Here is a 5,769-nt window from a genome sequence, read left to right as displayed (position 1 = left end):
ACATGGCAGCTCACAACTGTCAACTCCAGCTCCAGGGGACTCAGTAGACATGCCTACATACAGGCAAACACCAGTGTATCAAACATATATATATATATATATATATATATATATATATATATATATGTATATATGTATATATTTTAATTGGATGGATGAATGGATTATAGGATTTTAAAATTCAAAGTTATAAGAATTATCAGAACACTGAGTCGAAAGTGAACTGAGGGTTCAGTTCAGTGGGAGAGCGGTTATCTAGTTTGTTACGGATTCTATCCCCAGCAAGGCTAAAATATTAAAGGAGCAGCAGCATCAGGGCTTGGAGCTCCCCCCTTCCTCAACAGGGTCTGCTCAGATGACAGTTTCCCAATGACAGTGACAGTGACCTAGGAAGAGCAGCAGCGGGAGAGCAAGGTGGGGGGGTTCCCGTGGGGCTCGCCCTGCCACCTCCTTGGACTAAATGGGATAGCTCTCCCTCCCAATGCCAGGCGATGATTGGCAACCATTTTAAACTGGTCAATGAGAATCGGTGTGGGAAGAAGACATCTCACAGCTCCGGCCCTGATCCTCGCCCGCTGCTGTCAAGGTCTGCGGTTTTGCGCCCTCTTCAGTTCACTCTGCGTCTTCCTTTAAAAAATAAAAAAGTCTTTGTTTCTGATTATTTGGCTTTTGTGGTATGTTTTTCTTCGTTTGGGGGTGGGGGGGCGTATTAGGAATGACACCCAGAGCCTTGCCAGCTTAGGCAGGTGCTCTGAGCTGCACCCCTAGCCCAACTAACAGATTTTGAATCTTGTGAAGAGTGGTCCTGGCAGCTTCCTATTAAGTCTCAAGCTGTGTTTAAAATGTACTGAGAGCTAATATTCTTTAAAAGAATGTTTAAAAAGAGAGAGAGAGAAAATATACATAACACAAAGCCATTTTCAGCAGTTTGTTCTGTGGGGTCATGTAGCACACTAGGCTGTCATGGCTCCTGGGTAGCTGAGGAGGACCCTGAGCCTCACAGTCGATCCTGCCTGTTTCCTAACGTGGGGATTATATATACACCCGGACCAGTTTTGTTCAGTGCTGCTGACGAACCCAGGCCTTCATGCATGCCAGGCAACACACTCCTCGACATTCCTAGGCCCAGTTTTAACCCTTGACTTTCCTTTGTGTATTTTTAAAACAATCATTTTAATTTATGTGTATGAGTGTTTTGCCTACATCTGTGCCTAGTGCCCACAGAAGCCAGAAGAGGGCATTGGATCCCCTAGGACTGGAGCTACAGACAGTTATAAGCAGCCTTGTGGGGGCTGGAAATGGAACCTGGGTCCCCTGGAAGAGCCTTCTGTGCTCTGAATCCTGGAGCCATTTCTCCTGCCCTCTTGTTTTTGTTTTTTGAGACAAGGTCTCAGCATGTTTCTCTTCTGACTGGCCTGAACATTACAGAGTTCCTTCTACTTCTGTCTCCTGCACTAGGGTTAAGGGCTTGTTATCCAGAAACCCTTCCATTTTAAAAAAATTATTATTGTGCATGCAGCGCGTGTCTATGTGCATATGATGCTAGAGGACATCTTTTGGAAGTCAGCGCTCTTCTTGTACCAGGGGTCAGACCCAGATCAGCAGGCTCTGCACAGCAAGTGCATTTTGCCTGCTGAGCCACCTCACCACCCCATTTACCCATTTATGGGCTCACTCATCCTCTGGAAAAAATCCTCACCATGGTAAGCCATCCCAGAGCTCTCATCCTGCTGCTCCCAGCACTGTGCTGCGGCACCCTTGTCTGTCTTTCTGTTCTCACATTCCTTCTGCTATTTTCCTGCGGGTCTGCTTTCCTATGAGGCCCATGCCCTGCCAGTCTATGTTTGGGCTCATTTTCCTCGATGAAGTCCAACAAATCATAAGTCACCAAACGGCTTCAGAATCCTGAAGCAAAGATGCCTTGCTGATGGTTAAGTGTAACTGCTGGTTTGAGGAAGTCCCTATGAGGTTGGTAACACTGAACTCTGGGTGTGTCCCTGTGATGGTTTGTATATTCTTGGGCCAGGGAGTGGCACCATTTGGAGGTGTGGCCTTGTTGGAGTAGTTGTGACCTGATTGGAGTAGGTGTGTCACTGTGGATGTGGGCTTAAGATCCTTATCCTAGTTGCCTGGAAGTCAGTCTTCTACTAGCAGCCTTTGGATAAAGATGTAGAACTCTCAGCTCCTCCTGCACTGTGCCTGCCTGGATGCTGCCATGCTCCCACCTTGATGATAATGGACTGAACCTCTGAACCTATAAGCCAGCCCCAATTAAATGTTGTTTTTTATAAGACTTGCCTTGGTCATGGTGTCTGTTCACAGCAGTAAAACCCTAAGACAGTCCCTGTGGCTATTTCCAGAGATGATTAGATCATGAGGGTTCTGGCTGAATGATGGGTTAATCACTTGATGGATTCTTAATATGGAGGTGTCTTAGTCACTGTTCTGTGACAAAACACCATGACCAAGGCAATTAATAAAAGGAAGCATTTAATTGGAGGCTTGCTTACAGTTTCAAAGGGTAAGTCATCGTGGCAAAGAGTGTGGAGGCAGGCAGACATGATGCTGGAGCAGGCCATGAGAGAGAGAGAGAGAGAGAGACAGAGACAGAGACAGAGACAGAGACAGAGACAGAGACAGAGACAGAGAGAGAGGACCACCCACAGTGACACATCTCCTTCAACAAAGCCACACCTGCTACAAGGCCGCACCTCCTAATCCTTCTCATCCATTCACTGGAGACCAAGCAGTCAAAGGACTGAGCCTCTGGGGGCCATTCTCTTCAAACCACCTCAGATGGCATTACTGGGAGGTAGTAAGGAGTAGGGAGTGAAGCCTAGTTGGTGGAAGTAGGTAGATCACTGGCATGTGTGTTCTTGGAGGCTGTACCTGGCTCTGGCCTCTTCTATGCTCACCTATGGAGGTTTGAATGAGAAATGTCCTCTGTAGACTTTGGGTATTTAAACACTTAGTCCTCAGTTGGTGGGGTGCTGGAGGAAGTATGTCACTGGGGATGGACTTTGACGCTGGGGGGTGGACATACGCAACGTGCAGGATCTGGACCTGAGTGGTAACTGAGTTGATCTCAGGTAGGCATGGTCCGCCTGCCCTTCGGCTGCCAGCTCAGATTTTCTTTAATCAGGTAGTTTGGTCATAGTCACACAGTAATTAGTATAACTAATACAGGAACATATACAGGCATAGTAATGAATACAGCTAATGCAGTAATACATACCATATGGTTCCGCACTTCTTGGGTAGATTTTCTCAAATTTCTTACTCAGAGTGCTGTCTCTAGATGGCTCCCCTCCTCTGAAGCAGGATATTATATCTCAAACTAACCTGGGACTCGCTATTTAACCGAGGATAACCTTGAACTTTTGTTTCTTCAGCTTCCTTCTCTCTAGTGCTGGGATTACAGAGGTGTAACACTACCCAGTTCATGCAGTGTTGGGTATCAAACCTAAGACTCGGTATATTCTAGGCAAGCATCCTACCAAGTAAGCTAGTTCCCCCCCCCCCATTTTCCTGATCTTTATTTACTTATTTGCTTCCTTGCTTTTGTTTTGTTTTTCAGGCAGTCTCATGTAGCCCGGGCTGCCCTCAAGCTCACAAAATCAAGCATAACTTTCAACTTCTGATTGTCCCGTCTGCACCCCTGAGCACTGGAATAATGGGTACACACACTATGCCAGCTGCGCCATCCTAGAGATGGAACAGTTGGGACCGTATAACTTGATAACTTGGGCTGTGAGGTCAATTCACAATGGTGTGCAGCCATCATCACACTGCCTGCGAAGCTGTTCATTTTCTTCTGACAGAAACCCTGTGCTCAGTATATATATATATATATTTACTCAGTTGTTTCTGTTCATAGTACAAGGGTACATTCAATTCCTCATGATTGGGAAGAAAGCAGGACCTTGGATTAGCTGCTAGCACTTGGGTTTTGCCAGTTTATATCTTTAAATATCAGGACAGTAGAGGAAGGCCAGGCACGGCTGAAGGAATTGGGCATGAGAGGCAATGTCTGAGGCAGTCTACTAAGCCAATTAGGACCAAACTGATAAGGGAGGTAAGGAACACGGACTGAGCTAGGCTTAGCGTTTGAACACCTTTAATCTTCGCACTCAGGGAGCACAGGCAGGCAGATCTGTATGAATCTGAGGCTAGGCTATTCTACATAGTGACTTCTAGGTTAGCCAGGGCTGTTATTCAGAGAAACCATGTCTCAAAATCAATGAATCAGCCAGGCAATGGTGATGCAAGCCTTTAATCCCAGCACTTGGGAGGCAGAGGCAGGTGGATTTCTGAGCTCAAGGCCAGCCTGGTCTACAGAGTGAGTTCCAAGACAGCCAGGACTACACAGAGAAACCCTGTCTCGAAAAACCACACCAAACCAAACCAACCAGAATCAATGAATCAATCAGTCAATCTATCAATTCTGGGGTGGGGAGATTGCTCAGGGGCTAAGAACACTTGCTCTTCTTGCAAAGGATCCAGGTTCAATTCCTAGCACCCACAGTTGTTCACAATCAATCATCTGAAACTTCAGTTTTGGGTGATTGAATGCCCTCATCTGACATCTGCAGACACTGCACCCACATGGCCTCCCCCCATCCTCTGCTCCCCCAAATCTTTTTAAAAATTATCACATTCCTGGGGCTGGAGAGATGGCTCAGCAGTTAAGAGCACTGGCTGCTCTTCCAGAAGTCCTAAGTTCAATTCCCAAAACTACATTGGTGGCTCACGACCATCTATCTATAAAGGGATCTGATGAGCTCTTCTGTCACACAGGCATACATACAGAACAACACATACATTTAAACACACACACACACACACACACACATTCAGCATCTACACATAACATGCACCCACGCATACCATCTTTCCCTAGTTGTCTTACATGTTTTGCTGGTCTGTCCCAGGGCAGTGGTCACACCTGTTTCTCTCCTTTATCATACACATGTTCTTGCAAGTCCCTCCGTTCCCAGATTGTCAGGTTCTGTTTTCTAGTAGACAGCTGCTCTGTTTTCCCCACATAAGTGCTGAGCTCCTCAGCTGGGAGGATGGCTCAGGTGGTAAACCACCAGTACCACAGACTTCAGTCCCCAGAAATCTCATGAAAAAAGCCAGATGTGGTGGCACGTTCTGGCAGCCCTGGTGCTGGGGAGGCAGAGACAAGATCTCTGTGGCCAGTTGGCCTAACCTACTTGGCAACTTTCAAGCCGAGGAGAGACCTGCGTTTATTCCATTTTTTATTATTTCTATGTGTACGGGTGGTTTTTGCCTGAGTGTAAGGCTGTCACAGACATGTAATACCTGTGTGGGCCAGAAGAGGGCATCAGATCTCCTGCAACTGAGGTTAAAGTGAGACCATGTGGGTTGGTTCTCAGTATTGAATCCAGGCCTTCTGCAAGTGCTCTTAACCACTGAGCCATGTCTCCTAAACTAGTTTTTATTTTTTTTTATCATGTTTTTACTGTTTGTTTTCCATTTAGTTATCTGATTTTTCGAGTCAAAGTTTGTGTAGCCCTGGCTGTCCTGGAACTCTCTGTAGACCAAGCTGGCCTCTAACATACAGAGGTCCATTTGCCTTCCAAGTGATGGGATTGAAAGCACGTGTTGCCACCCCCTGGCTAACTAACAGATTTTTTTTTTTTTATTTTTATTATATATAAGTACACTGTAGCTGTCTTCAGACACTCCAGAAGAGGGCGTCAGATCTTGTTACGGATGGTTATGAGCCACCATGTGGTTGCTGGG

The sequence above is a fragment of the Mus pahari genome, chromosome 14 (assembly GCF_900095145.1).
Source record: "Mus pahari chromosome 14, PAHARI_EIJ_v1.1, whole genome shotgun sequence".
In the NCBI taxonomy this organism is placed as follows: domain Eukaryota; kingdom Metazoa; phylum Chordata; class Mammalia; order Rodentia; family Muridae; genus Mus; species Mus pahari.
The sequence above is the reverse complement of the archived record's forward strand: the minus strand, read 5'-3'. Positions refer to the sequence as shown.